Source organism: Rhineura floridana, chromosome 6 (assembly GCF_030035675.1).
Source record: "Rhineura floridana isolate rRhiFlo1 chromosome 6, rRhiFlo1.hap2, whole genome shotgun sequence".
Classification (NCBI taxonomy): Eukaryota; Metazoa; Chordata; class Lepidosauria; order Squamata; family Rhineuridae; genus Rhineura; species Rhineura floridana.
In genome coordinates, this window is record NC_084485.1 from 137,798,637 (window position 1) to 137,814,222 (window position 15,586).

A 15,586-nucleotide genomic window follows, 5' to 3' on the forward strand; every position below is an offset into this window, starting at 1 on the left:
ACCACTAAGGCCACCTGTTCCTCAAGCTATAGTAATGGATCCAGGAGAAACCCCCAAGCTTCATATGTACTCTTTTAGGGGGAATGCGACCCCATCTAGGATAGGATGAACACCACGGATCTAGTCAGAGGAACCACCCACTAACAGCATCTTAGTCTTATCAGGACTGAGGTTCAGTTTATGGGCCCTCATCCTGTCCATTAGTATGACCAGGCACTGGTTCAGCACAGCCCCTTCACCTGAAAGATGAAAAAGGGAGCTGTGTGTTATAAGCATACCGCTGACAAAGCAAAAACTCTGGCTGGCCTTTCTCAGTGGTTTTGTGTAGATGTTAAATAGCATGGGGGACAACATGACTGTTGGTAGGACCCCATGCTGAAGCATCTATGGGGCTGACCAATATCCCTCTAGCTTCTGGAGCCATCCATCCAAAGAAGAGCAAAGCCAAGGCAACACAGTGCGTCTCACCCCCAACTCAGTCAGTCACTCAGAAAGATACTGTGGTGGATGGTATCAAAGGCCACTGAGAGATCAAAGAAAATCAACAGGGTCATCGTAGAGGGTGACTCCCTCATATCTCTCCCAACACTGTCATTGTAGAGGGTGACCAAGGTGGTTTCTGTGTCAGACCCAGACCTGAATTCCAATTGAAACGAATCCAGAAAATTAGTTTCCTCCAAGAGTGCCTGGATCTGGTTGTCACTCAAGGGATATTTCTTAATAAGTCCCAAATATTTCAAAATATTTAATTATTTCACTTGTTAGCAACTAAAAGACACACCAAGTTTGTTTATTGTAATTTTCCATCCTGAATCCAGCAGACACTGTTTACCAATAATGAAAAAAAAGTCTCTCCAGTCAGAAATCAGGCTTCATGAGATTATGAACTACTGTATCATTTTGGAAGTACTGTCAACTCTCCCTAGACACTTTCCCCCAGACAGATAGTAGAAGATAAGTAGCAAAACACAGGGATTTTTAAAATCACTTGTCTCAGAGAGAGATTGCCATATGTTCTCCCTGCCTCTCTAGGTCTTTCTGTGACAGTGACTTTAGTAATGAGTCACTCCCTTCTACAGAGGCAGTGACCGCATTCACACGCCATGCTAAGTCATGGTTAAGCAAGAAGCACGTGAGCAGGAAAGGGCTGCAGTGAGTTCTGGGCTCACACACTCTTCCCTCCCCTTTTCTCGTCCTGTACAGCCAGGAAGGCTTTGGGACCTTTGGCTATCAGTTCGAGCAAATGCTTCTACCGTGCCCTCCAGATGTTGCAGGCTACAGTTCCCGCCAGCTCTTACACTGGCTGTGGCTGATGGGAGCTGGAGGGTACAATCTCTAGAGGGCACCATGTCGGCTTTCCCTGCTGTAAGACTTCCCGCTAGATGTTACACTGATCTCAGGGTTGAATTTCCTCACGCAACTGGTCACTGTCTTTCCTACTATAGTGAGGTGTATTTGATGATGATGATGATGATGATGATGAAATTTTATTTATACCCCGCCTTTCGGCCAAAGGCCGTCAAGGCGGCTTACCAAGAAAAATAAACACAGGTATAAAATACAATAAAAATACAATAAAAACAATATATAATTTACAAAAATTAAATTAAACAACAAATAACATTATCATAATATTGTTAATTAAAAGCAGGGAGAGCCCAGGGTTCCAATCTGACGAAGTTATTAGTTAAAGTAAAAGTACTGGGGAGCCCCAGGTTCAAGTCCCCGCTCAGCTCCCTAGATGACCTTGGGACCATCATCTTCCCTCCAGCTAACCAACACTGCAGGGCTGCTTTCTTGCAGGGCGCTTAGTGCTGCGGAGGCTTGAACGCTTGCAGGGGCGCCTTCTGCTGCGGCTGGGCCTTACCGGGCCCCCTACCCTCGGCCAAGTACTGCTGGTGGTGTTGGTGGTTGTAATAGTAGCTGCGGGCCGGGCTGCTCCTCCATTGAAAAGCCACGGGGCCTCTGGATGGCAGCGGTAATGATAGTGGCAGCCTGCAGTCCTCTTGCCTCCCTCTCAGAGTCGCCCTGTTGCTGGCTCGCTGCACTGTCTGGGGCATGCTTTCTTCCTTCTCCTCCTGCTGCTGCTGCTGTAGATCTCCTTCTCCAGCAGCTGCAGTCAAGCAACTCGGCCCAGGCCCATCCTCTGCAGCGGGCGGCGGCTCCTGCTGCTCCCCCAATAAGGATAGCTGTAGATGCAGCACACATTTAAATTCATGTGATTATTTCTAAATTTGTATTATGCACACAAATTTTATGCAAATGTGTGTCCTCTTCTGTCATTTTTTGAGGTGATGCATTTCTTCTTTTTTTGCTGATGTGCAAGTGGTCACCCTACTCTCTTGCTAACTACAGCATCCACTGGGAATCAAGGCTGTTACAGTCTGCATAGCCCCGTCATGAGTTCTGTCAAGCAGGATGGGGTAGAATGTTGGGAATCCAGGACAGACAAAATGTTGTTATAGCTGCAGAATTTGCAAATGTTTGAAGCTTCAGGAGTCCTGTAAAAAGTGGAGATCTTGTTTGTGTTTGGGGGAGATGAAGCTTCTATTACATGCAGAGCAGCACCTCACTCACTCCTTCACACACTGCCTCAAACAGTACCTTTTCTGCTTCACTCTTCAGTTTGCCCCCACTGTCAATATAGTAAAATGCCAGTTAAAGATGTTTCTGTTTGTCCAAGTGTTTGGTTCTTAATTATTTTGTGCTGGGTGTGTGGCTCCTTAGTTAATTATACTGCTGTAGATGGTTGTTTTAATGATCAATTATGTGTGCTCCACAATGGGAGAAGGGCAGGATATAAATAAATAAAAACAACTAAATAAACTACTGTATCCACACTGCTTCTGCTTTTATATACAGAGAGAGAGATGTGTACTAATTACTTTAAATTTTCTCTTCTCAGATGAATTGGGAGAGGCAGATGAGTGACAAAGTTGACTGAAGGCAGTGGGTCCAGCATCTTTGTGTCTTTTCACAAGGAGCAGATGAGGCATGTTACAGGTCTCCAAGGTACAGTACACAGATTAGCCTGTTCTGACATTACACTATTAGAAAATGACTCAAGTAAGTTGTTTCTGTCAACTGTATCTAAATGCGCAAGTGGCTAGTTCTATTCATTGTTAGAGGCATCATGCCTATTTTGTCAGATGCTGGATCTGATCTTGCAGTTTTAAGATTTTCTTTTTACAATGACATTTCTAGTCCTCAGTGTTGTGAAGATCCATTTGCAACTGTTTGGAGCTACAGGAGCATCTGTAAAAAATAATAATTAAAAACAACTTCAAAGGAACTTGGAATCAAAGTAACCAAAAACAAAGTTTTAAAAGCCTTTCAGTAAAAACCAATAAATATCAAAGCAGCAGTCCCATTACCAAAGGAGATTAAAAACAAGCCACATTCTTCAATAGGTGGGCAGGCTCTAATTATGCAGGCTTCATCTAACCTGTCTTTAGCCATCAGAAAACTGAGGAGCACTACATAATAGACTAAAATATGAGTACCTGAAGGAAGCCTACTCCAAAAACCATGCATCCTTGGTAGATTTCTCCTCCTAATAAGGAATCTGCAGTCCTCCCAGGTGTTTTGAACTACAGCTCCCATCAGCCTCCAGTCAGCATGGTCAATAGTCAGGGATGATGGTAGCTGTAGTTCAAAACATCCTGAGGACATCAGGTCAGAGAAGGCTGTTCTGTGCCATTTTATATTCCCAGCAGGATGTGATTTATGCAGTCAAAAGTCTCCAAGGCTATCTGCTGTTTCTGCATGCACAAAACATTTTTAAGAAGCTTCCCCTTCATCCCATCCCTCTCCATTAAATGGAGGGGGGAAATGCACTCATTTTAAAAAAAGTCTCACCGAGTGGTCAGACAGACAGTCTGGAACTCAAGAATTATAGGTGAAAGGAATGAAACGAAGGTCTGAAAGCTATAATCTCTCTTTTTGTGATGGCATCAGAAGCAGCTGTTAAAGGCAGGCAAATTAAAGATTTAGGCACCCTTAGACAGCCCAGGAACAGAAAGTTACTGAGAAGAACAAATAATTTGCACCCATTTTTAAAACTTCCGTATCTTCTGAGTATTTTTTCCCTGCCCTGTTGGTTTTCTTCTCATCTATTTCTCTGTATACTCAGCTCCCCATGTATGTCCACAGATTGCAACCGTAAACCATTTTCCCCTCAGTATTCCTGAGATAACAGTCAGAAGCACTGAGAAGCAAACGCTTTGCCCAGGCAATTACCATCTTAAAGTTCACTAATCTACTTTTCAGTAGCATGTGACTTTGAGTGTGCTACCAGTAGCAAGCTCTTTACATTGAGAATGCCTATGCATAATATTCCTTAGGATTTCTAGGTGGCACTATATTGCGTATGTTTATGATGGAAAACAAGTGTCTACTTCCCCCCTGAAAATAGCTCCCACCCATCCCATTTGCCTTCCCCTTTTGTTGGATCCCTGTAGTTACTTGAAGGAAAAGCATTTTTTCACATACAAATTATAACTGGCTCATGAACTGAAAATTAAATAAAGCAGAAATCCTAAGTATGCTTACTTAAAAGTACACTCCATCAGAACTGATACGATTTCTTCAGAGGAAACATGTTCAGGGTTGGACATTAATGTGAAATATACTGATGTTTCTGTATCTGACTCTTAAATACTTTTTGCCTCTGCTGTGCCCTCTCAGCATTTCCCCCCTCATGCCATTACTGTTATTTATTTATTTGTCTGATTTCTTACCTGCACCTCATCGTATGGTCCCAGGGTGCATTAAAACAATCTACAGATATAACAACAAATGAGTGACAATTATTTAAAAAAACAAGAAAAGCAGTAAATCCATTGAAGCCAAAACAGAACAGTGTAGCATGTATGTGTAGACACTGAACACCCAGAAGATGTGCTGCCTGTATTAACTGACAGCTTGGTTAGAGGCCCCCTTCCCCTTGTCATCTCCTGCCATATTGTTTGGTGGACGTCACCTCCAGAATCGAGGTTGGACTGGTGGGCGAGACAGGACAGTAGCGAGTTCACACAGTGAGATCTTCGAAATGGTATAGCTGGGGGTGAGTAAAGTGGCTACTTATGTACTGCCAAAACAGAGGAAGTGCATCACCAAAAAAAGGACACAAATTTACATACGTGATGTATATGTATTGATGCAAATCTAGAAATAAATTAAATAGAAATACAGTGTATCTCACCATAGCGGGGAGGACTAACCAGTCTGTTGTCCAGGTCCTGTCTGTTGATGGGCAACCTCAAGGCTCCTGCTACCCTTTCTTATGATTCTTTATGTTAAACTTGATTTGGACCCTTGAAAAGGAAGTTTTCAACACTCCTTCCAATAGAGATTGTTTGTAAAGTAGGGTATATAGCTACTGTGGGCAGGCATGGGGAGAAACTCGGTGTTTTTCTGTGCAGACCAGCCATCCTGATCAAGCAGGTCCCCCATTGCATGAGGCATTCTGCTTACATTCAAGCAAATGTGAGTAAAAGCCCCCTGGAGACTTTACATGTGCAAGACAAGGTTGGGGACTGAGTGCACAGGGCAACACTCACAGAGATGTTCAGAGTGGGGTTTGAATGTCCACCCCGCCTTTCATCCATGGACCAGCATTCACAAGTCATGTGTTGACTACCCTGGTTTACAGCAACCCTGTAAAAGGGAGGTCCCACATACCCACATTGTTATTGAGCTAAGACTAGATACTGGCTTTCCTAAGGCCTCTTCCTAGTGTGTTCATCATGGCCAAAGAGAGACCTGAACTGATGGGATGGTGGCAGTTCTGGTTCACAGTTCACACTATGAGCCATGACACCACACCTTCCTTGTCCAAAATGAGTGGATGTTCAGCATGGTAATGGAACACGACGTCTCTGTGCTGGGACCTATTAACAGATCATGAGGAATGTTTGACAAAGCCCGGAAAGTGAAATGAAGAGAAAAGTATATTCAATCGAGCGGAGGGGGGAGTTGGTGGTTTGTCTGCCCCCTTCATATGCAGGCTGTTCTACAGTGGAGGATAAATAGCTGCTTTTATGTTGAACAATGCTCACCACATTGGCTGACAAGCAGTTGCTTTCTCTCTGTTTAGTCAACCAGGCTTCCAGATAAAAGAAGTTTGGAAAGAAGAGGGGGTGGGTTTTCTTTTCCCTGCAGTGAGGGGAGACAAACAGCCACAGTATTTGTGTCTCATTCCTTGCTTAAGCAATGACTGAGCTAAATATCCCTCCTTTAGAATATATCTTTACAAAGAAGAACCACTGAAGAAAAAAAAAATTGCAGTTTTGCACAGATCCCTCAGCATGGCACCCTCCCTTCATGAACTCTTTCAGACTAAAAAGAGAGCCCTCCACCCTGAATAGGATAGCTTCAGACTGCTGAGATTTAAGCTCTGGCTCCATTTATGGTTTTGGTGTTTTTTTTAACATGCACTATGGACTAGACTGTGATACATGGGTGTGCATCATGAATGTGCATCATACCATCTGTCTGTTCCATTTGTCCGTGTGGTTCTGCAGTCAAAACAAATCCGTCAACCCAGATTTGCTAATGGTGGGTTGCCTAGGAGCCAGGATTACAGCATTGCTCACAGTTGTTGTTTTTTAGCGGTTGCTGTTTTTCATGATATTGCTTGCCTCTTCAATTATGCCCTCCATACACATACACACCAAGGATCTCAAAAGCCATTTGAAGCTTTTCATGAAGCATATCCAATTCCTTTAAGAGATAGGCTCAGAAATGCACCCAGTTTAGAGCAGGCAAACTGAGGAACAGTGATTTATATGGCTTATTCCATGCTGTGGAAGTGATTATGATGATTTATTTGATTTCTTACCTGCCCTTCACCATAAAGTCACAGGGTGGATTAGAGAGGTGCATCTTTAACATAAGACAGAAATTATATAATGAAGGTGCTGGACACATCTCTGTGGGGAGGGAATTCCACAACTTAGGGGCTGCCACAGAGAATGCCTTATCTTGGCCCGCCACCACCCCAAACTTCTGACGGCAGCAGAACTATGATTTTTTGCTGATTTTTAACACATGATGATGATGATGATGATGGTGATGATGGTGATGATGATGTCAGCGCAAAGTCAGACAGTTAATTTGAGCAGGCCTATAGAAAATTGTTAAATTGCTGACTTTTTTATTCCCAGTATAATCTGGCAACTTCATATTGTACAGTCTCTGTCTCAAATGGACTTAAATATTTTTTAGGGAAATGTTATTTGAAAAGAGCTTACTTCTATAAGCTTCATGCACAGGCTGAAAACAGATGAGGTTTTTAGAAAGGGTGAATGTCAAAGGATCTACCAGCTTCTTAGGTAGCACTCTGAAATACTTGGACATGTTCAATGCCTGTGCCCTCTCCTCAGTTTCAGCCTTCATCAAATGGATTAGTGGCTGCTTTGTCATTCTCAGATCGCACAGACACCCAAGTGGTGGTGCTCCCCAACATGAAGAAAGGCTAAATTTTATCCACATTTTTATTTATTTATTTATTTATTTATTTGATTTATATCCCACCCTTCCTCCCAGCAGGACCCCAGGGTAGCAATTTCCAGTTTATACTGCTAAAAAGAAAGTGCCAAAGCAATTTGATCCTGCATGTCACCTGATTGCTTTTTTGCAAGGAAGAGAGTCCCATACAGAGGAAAGCAACTTATCTAAATAATCAGAGTATGTGGCGGCTCCAAAATAGAGGCTAGAAATCTAATGTAAAGTTAATTTAGTGTTGCATTGGGAAATAGCCTTTACAACATCCTTTGTGTTCATTCAGTACTAAAAAGCTGTGAATTGTGCAGCTTAGAGGTAAGAGCCAATTGGGGTCACTTGCAAGTAAATAAGGATTGGATTGTGCTGCTAGTGTCTATTGCTTGTCAGCATTGTGTGCCAACATGTTTCATAAAATTAAAGTCAGGACCGGCCCAAGGAATTTTGGTGCTTGAGGCAAAGGGCAAGATGATCCCACCCCATCCTCTCAATTCCACATATAGAAGTTTATTAGACTAACAGTAGAGTTTTATTTCAGCACCAGTGATGGGACAGCATCCTGCTTGAGGGCAGCAGGTTAATTTAGGGGGTGCAGGGGAGACCACATGGTTCACACAGCTCTGTCGTCCAGCACATCACTACCATGCAGGATCTGCTGCCTGAGACACCTGCTTCACTCATGCTAATGGTAGGGCCAGCCCGGATTAAACTTGTGGTGTGTGGAGATGCTTCTTGTTATTTTAAAAACTGCTGATCATCTGTTTCAGTAGATGATGCACCCACTTCCTCTCCTAGTAGCTTGGAGTTTGACGTATGATAGGAGTTACCAGTAATGAGGTTCCCTCATAACTATGGAAGCAGCCTCAGATCCTGGCTTCAGATCTTGTTTAAGAGGTAACTCTGGTAAAGGAGAAACAGGAGTCAGAAGGGGGTAGAAAAGTCCAGTCTCACGATGCCTAATCTTCTGTTGTGTGATCTGCTTTTTTAAATGGCTACTTGTTTACTTTTAACTGCTATTGGCTTTGCTTGTTAGCTCTCTTTTTAGGTTGCATTTTGTCTTGTTTTTAGATGGTACTTTTGTCTTTTGTACAATGTTGATTTTGTGTAAACAGCCTTGTGTATTGTTGTAGAAGGATGGGTTATGAATTTATAAATAATAATAAGTATCTCTGTTTGGTAAAGAGAAGACATTTCCCCTTATTCATTCATGCCAAACATCCCCTAACTCCCTATCATCCTCTACTGAGGAACAGTTTTTACACATTACATATCCCACCACAAACCCTGACCACTCAGTTGTAGTTACTTTATCCTCCTCCCACTTCAACCTCACTGTAACATCCAGTTCTGGTTGTCCATGTAACTCCTTCTAGTTATCTTGTGGAATATGACAGAGGCTTAGCAAGCCAGGGAGTTTTGGAGCTGGTGAGAAAAAAGCCTGTATAGTATTTATTACATTTATATCCCACCCTTCCTCCCAAAGAAGCCTAGGGTGGCAAACAGGAGTCCTGTGATAAAGAGGGCCAGGTGTTGCAGGAAGGAAGTAATGGAACATAGGAAGCTGTCTTATACAAGGTTAAACCACTTGTCCACCTACCACAATGGCCCTCCAGGTCTTTAACATCACCTTTTTAACTCGATCCCTATTCAGGCATTAGTTGCCCTCATGATCCCCTGGCTGCTCCCTCTCTATCACATCACCACGTCCATCCCTGGCAACTTATGCAGATGGGAGTGCAAACATCTGCAATGGGGAGCTTGCAGCACTCATATCGGTTTCTCATGCGATTTAGAACCTTGATCAAGCAGGGATCCAACTGTTCAGGGCTTAACCTACACAAGTGCTGGAGGCTCTGCCCCTGCAGGTGTGTGCCTTCCAACACATGGAGGGCAGTGGGTGAGCCCTGGTGATGTGGAGAAGGGTGAAGGCCCAACCAGCATGTCCCCACTCTCCCTCACAGAATTTTAGTTGCATGAGGGAAACAAATAACCTCAATAGGGCTTAGAGATGCCAGGGATTGAACCTGGGCCCTTCTAAATGGAAAGCATGTACTGTACCTCTACTGAGCTAGTCTGTCTCCAGTGAAAAATTGCTACAAGTAAAGCAGCCCTCAGGCATCTTTACAGCCTAAGCTTAATAATGAAGATGTAATAATTCCATATAGCTCAAAGCACAAGCATACGTACTATGGATTGTATCCAACAAAGTTGTCGTGTAAGTGGAAAAACATTCCTTCCCTCTCCTCTCCCTGTGCGCCCCTGCAATTGCCCCCCCCCCAAATCTTCTCTGGGTTTTCCCTCAACCCTCCAGAAAAGATTTGGTGGGATATGGGGGATGCATAGGGGGGAGAGGGAGGGGGAAGCTCCATTGCAAGAGTGAAAGTTATTCTGCTTCCACAATGACTTTGTTGGATTCAGCCCACCATTCTCAAATGTTTCTTATCAGCAATTCATTTTTAATGTACACTAAGAATGCTTTTATTAGTGCCATAAGAATGTAATGAATCATACTTGTATGAGATTGTCACTAGTCCTTCAGTATTTATTAACTGTTGTAATGGGAAAGCTCTTTTGTTCAGCTTCTTTAATGGACCAAAGATTCCCGGATGTAAACAAAAGGGAAGTTCACATTGCAAGGAGAGTAGTGACTTTGTGTAATGCAGAGCTTGGAAAAGTTACTTTTTTAAACTACAGCTCCCATCAGCCCCAGCCTGCATGGCCACTGGATTGGGCTGATGGGAGTTGTAGTTCAAAAAAGTAACTTTTCCAAGCTCTGGTGTAATGCAATCAAAAGTGTGAATTGTTTGGTAAGCCAGCAGTCAGTCACATCTTGCAAAGCTTTAGAATCAAAATATGTGGAATTATGACACACCTAGGGTATGATCCTCAGTTAGGCAACTGAAGTCCTATTGATTTCAAAGAAATTTGATCAGTTCCTTCCCATTGAAATCAATGGGGCCAAATAGGGCTTAACTTTGTATGGAGTATACTGCTTTTTCTTTCGGAATTTCTATTGAGTTGCGTAGCGGAACGGAGAGTATTGAGCGAGCTTACGTGTGTGTGTTTGAATCTTTGCTAAAGATTCTACCTTCCCTGCAAATTAGTCAGACAGAGACTTTAAGCTGTAAAATAAGAAACAACTACTTTATTCTGGAAGTACATGCTTGATAGGAAAGAGTCCTTACATCTAGCTAACTACCTATGTTGCAGCAGTCTGCACTGGTCCCAGTGCAGCTCTCATGCTGGTTGAGAGGGAGAGACAAAGGAAAGATGTCTGCTCCCCTCTCGAGAGAGAAGAAGGAACTGGGAAGGCGGGAAGGAACTGGGATCAACATCCTTTGCATATCAGTCTAGCAGGAGGGGGGAGACGGCAAGGATCAAAGGACAGGTATAGCCTAGCAACAAAGAGGTCTCCTCCGTAGCTACCCTTTTTAATCCCATGCAGCCTCAACCCACCAAGTTGGAGTTGAGCCTCATACATTCCAACAGTTTCTGGGGGGGGGGGAGGGGTGCATGCATGCATGTGTAGGTTTTCCAAAGGGTTTTACAAACAATACAAGGCTAATTATTTGTATTTTCAAAGAGTTGGGTTTATGAAAAGTTACATCTTTAAATGCTGGAATTCATTTGAAGTTTTAATCTTAAAACTATAAAATATTCCTTCAGGTTGCTTAATAATAGAAACAGCCACTACATTAAGCATTTCTACTGTTTCATTAAAAACAGTCCAGTTGACTCACTTGCTGAACATGACCTTTATAAGCACCCCCAGAAAATATGGGATAGAATCCCTTGTTCATACACTGGAACACTGTCCTCATTATGTGCAAGATCTGTGTAGAAGTAACAGCAATAATTTGAACCAAGACAAAAGAACGTAATCTTCAAAGAGCATTACATATCTGAAGTATATACTAGCTGCTCCCTAATGCCCACTTCAGAGACTACTAAATGATGATAAAAGCTGCAATCCTTGGCTCTGTTAAACTCTATGGAACTTACTTCTGAGTGGACATCGTGCTATTATGCTTCATGCTACTTGAAAGTCTTAAAAATAAGATTTTTTTTTACATTATGTAATTCAGTTGCGTTGATCACTGATGTTATATGATCCTCCATGTTGCCTAAGTTTATATGATTTTTGCTTTCATGTCGTTTTTCAGTAAGCCATATCAGCCTTTTTTAACCATGTAAAATATCATTGAATTATTCTTTTTAGCTGAAAGGAATATGGGAGCCTGTGCAGCAGGTGATAGAATAGCAGTCGCTGAGAAAGAAAATTGAAGGTAGATCATGTTTTGATGGAAGAGGTAAATGAATTTTTAAAATCCTTGGATTTCTCAGCCAATTGCCTTCTTGAAAAAAATGGAACGGTATCTAGCGTTGTGCATTACTGTGCCTTATAAAATTATAGACACTAGTTGCATTTGAGCTATGTGTGTCTTTCTGGATCCAGACTCCAGGATTATAGTTCTAGTAGGCTCAGAGTGCAATTTTATATGAATTTGCTCAGAAATCTCATTGAGTGGGACTTACTTCAAGGTAAATGGATGTATGATTTCAATACAATCCTAAGTGTATTTACTCTGAAGTAAGGATTGTAGCTTTAGTGTTTAAAAAGCAGATTGGATAGACCCTGGGAAGTTGGAACATAAATTTGCCATAGGTTAACATAAGATACTATTCAAATCTGTGTAAGCAGTGATCATAGAGCAGAATGAAGAAGTATAATGTGATACACTTTCTGCTAACTATGTGGAACACTGATGCATTTTTATGTATTTTAAAATGGAAAGGCCCTCATGGTAGCAAGGAAAATAGCAAAATGTGTGCACTGAAGCTTTTGCATTCTTAGTAACTAGAGAATATGAGAATAGGGTGTCCACTAGCTCAGCTACCACCCTGTCCCTGTTTCAACACAATATTTGCACTCCAATTTTCTGAGTGTTGAAGGATGCCTCCCATCCTGTTCATACAATTTCAAACTGAAATATGGGAATTAAGTAAATGAACAATTATATAATCTCAACAACAGAATAGGCACTTTTCCATTACAAAATGTAGGTAGGTTTTTTTTCCTAGTTCAAAATCCCAGGTTCCCTTTGATTTCATTACTAGTGGATTATGACAATACATGTCTTACTATTTCATTAATTGGAAATGCATTACCTATCAGCCAAAAGTTTGAAAACAATCATAGTACATTTAAAAGTGCTGTAATTTTTGGGAAATCTATGCTACTATTTGTATAAGCACCCATAAATTCAAATCTCTCTGTATACTACATCCAGCTCTTCCTTCACTTTTGTCTACATCAGTGGTTCCCAAACTATTTTTCTCCACAGACCATTTGAAAATTGCTAATTGTCTTGGTGGACCACTTAGTGACTTTTCTACCTGTTGTAGCAAATGCAGTGTGCTTTAATAGATGCTGTGTGATTTTTCATTGTATTTTCATTGCTTCATTTATTTCTTAAATTGTATTTCAATTTGCATTCCCTGGAATTCAAATATAATATAAGAAATAAAAGAAGCAATAATAATACAATAAAAAATCAACATGCATATTTAACACAGTCATGTCACAGACCACCTGAACGAAGCTCATGGACCACTGGGTGGTCCACAGACCACAGTTTGGAAACCTCTGGTCTACTCAGTCAAGCTCTCTGAATTACATTTACAGATCTGTTCAAAGTTAAAATAGAGAAGTGCATGCAGAACAGAGATAGAGTGAATGCCATGCAACATTAATTTCCATTTTGCCCTAGACAACTTGCCCTAGACTATTTTTTTTAAGAGGAACAAACCAAAGTAGCTATTTAAATATATGTTCTTCCCAAACATCTCTGTTTCATTAAAATATCATATTTTCCAGAAATAGTCATCATTGCAATTTGCAATTTCATTATAAAGTCAAAAGAATTATTCTGCCGAAGGTTAATATATGTCACAGTGAATGGTGGAGTCAGCTTTAGACAGGGGTGGGGAACCTTTTTCAGCCCAAGGCCTCAATGCATCAGCTTCCAGGGGCCACAGATCAATGGTGGGTGGTGCTGGAGGCAAAAAGTGGGAGAGGGGAACAACAAATGTTATTCTTGGTTTTGTACAGGAGGCTACATTGCAGCCACATAAAAGCCAGAGATCTCTACACACATCTCTGCATTGTCCGTCAATGTAAGCAACAGCCATCCCAACAGCCAGACATAAAATATTGAGTCCCTGGACCTGAAGTTCCCCACACTTGACCCAAGACTTTTTGGAGCTTGAGGCAAAAAAATCAAATGGCACCCAATGGTGGTAAAAATTAGAACAATGACTAAATTATTGAGATTTTTCTGGCTTTTAATGGTACCCTAAAATTTCCCATGTTAGATGAACTACTGTGGTAGTTAGACGAACTAGGCTCTGTGACTATTTTATAAAATTAATTTATTTATATCCTGCCCTTCCACCCGTAAGGAGCCCAAGGTGGCAACATTTGGTGAATGTTCACATTCATGTTTAAATGTCTGGCATGCATTTCCTCACTTTTTGAACACACAAATGCTAGTAATCACATTTAGCACATTTAAGACATTCACTGTATACAAACGTGCATGAAGCTCATGTGTAGGCTTTTTCTCTATAGATGGATGTCAACATAAGAGCACTGCTGTATCAGACCAAAGACCCATCTAGTCCAGCACCCTGTTGTCAGAGTGGCCAACCAGTGGTCATGTGGGAAGCCCACAAGCAGAGTAACAGCATTCTCCCCACTCATGTTCCCCCAAAACTGGCATTCAGATGCATACAGAATCCAATAGTCAGAGGTATCAGGCAGGGCTAGGCAGTGTGCCTGGTGCTAAAAATGGGGGCAGGAGCATTTCCACAATCTCCAGTACTTGCAATGTCCCCTTTATGTAACACATGAAGGGAGTTCTATTTGAAATTTCCACAACAGTTCATGATGTCACTTCATATAAATGGAGGGCCCAGGCAGCTGCATTACAGGCAACAAAGCCACTGAAGATCAAATATATGAATACAATCTCAATTGCCAAGATTAAGAAGGGCCTGCACCTCTACTGAATTCAACTATACAGCAACATTGCTATTGTCAACGGACAAGACTATGGTAGGGGTTTAATCTAATAAGTATAGAAAGGAGAGATCCAAAAACAGATCATGTCCCTGAAAACACTTTTGGGACTACTTCTCCTGTTGCTTTAGAACATAATTGACAACAACATTCTGTGTTACTGCCATGATCACTAGAATTGTTCAGATGCATTGGAAATTTAAGAAGAAACCGTAAATAGCACAGATATGTATGTGAGGAATTTGAGTAGGAGTTAATCAAATCATCCAACTGTGGCCTACTTCTCTACTAAAATAATGTAGTCTGACAACAGAAAGAATATCCAGTGCTAGAACTGCCGTTGCAGTCTCAATTCATTCTGTTGAATTTCACCATTGCTGAAATCTCTGCCCATTGTATAAACTTTTCCTGTGTGCTCCAGTACACTGTGGCAATTAAACAAGGCTCAGAAAGGCAGTTTCTGACCTCAGTTTGTTGGTTTTCATCAACTTAAAAAGTTTGACCTTAAGGATTTTCTTGGTAGTGGACGAACATTCCTGTTTGTGTTACATACCATACATTGTTGGATTATTCTATAGGAACAGCTGCTCTGTGGAAGATGAACGGCACATATTTTCGAATATGGGGCTGTGACTCAAAAACATAAAAAGAAGAAATACCCTTCTTTGCTTTCTCACATTACACTGTAGAGAGTCATGGATGCTCCCTTGAGTCTTGGGGATACAAAAGTGAAGCAAGCTTATTATGAGAATAGAAAGTCAGGAAACTAACTTGCAGAGGTCCAGATGCCGAACATGGGACTGCTGCCAAAAACAGAAGTTCTATTTGAGTTCTCCCTCCATCCATTGTTACATAGCAAAGCTGCCTTTATACCAAGTCAAATTATTCCTAGAGTTCCCTGGGAAGAGGGATTGATTGTTAAACCACTCTGGGGATTGTGGTTTTGTCAGGGGAGTAGAGGTCTCCTAACAACTCTCAGCACCCTTAAAAAACTACAGATCC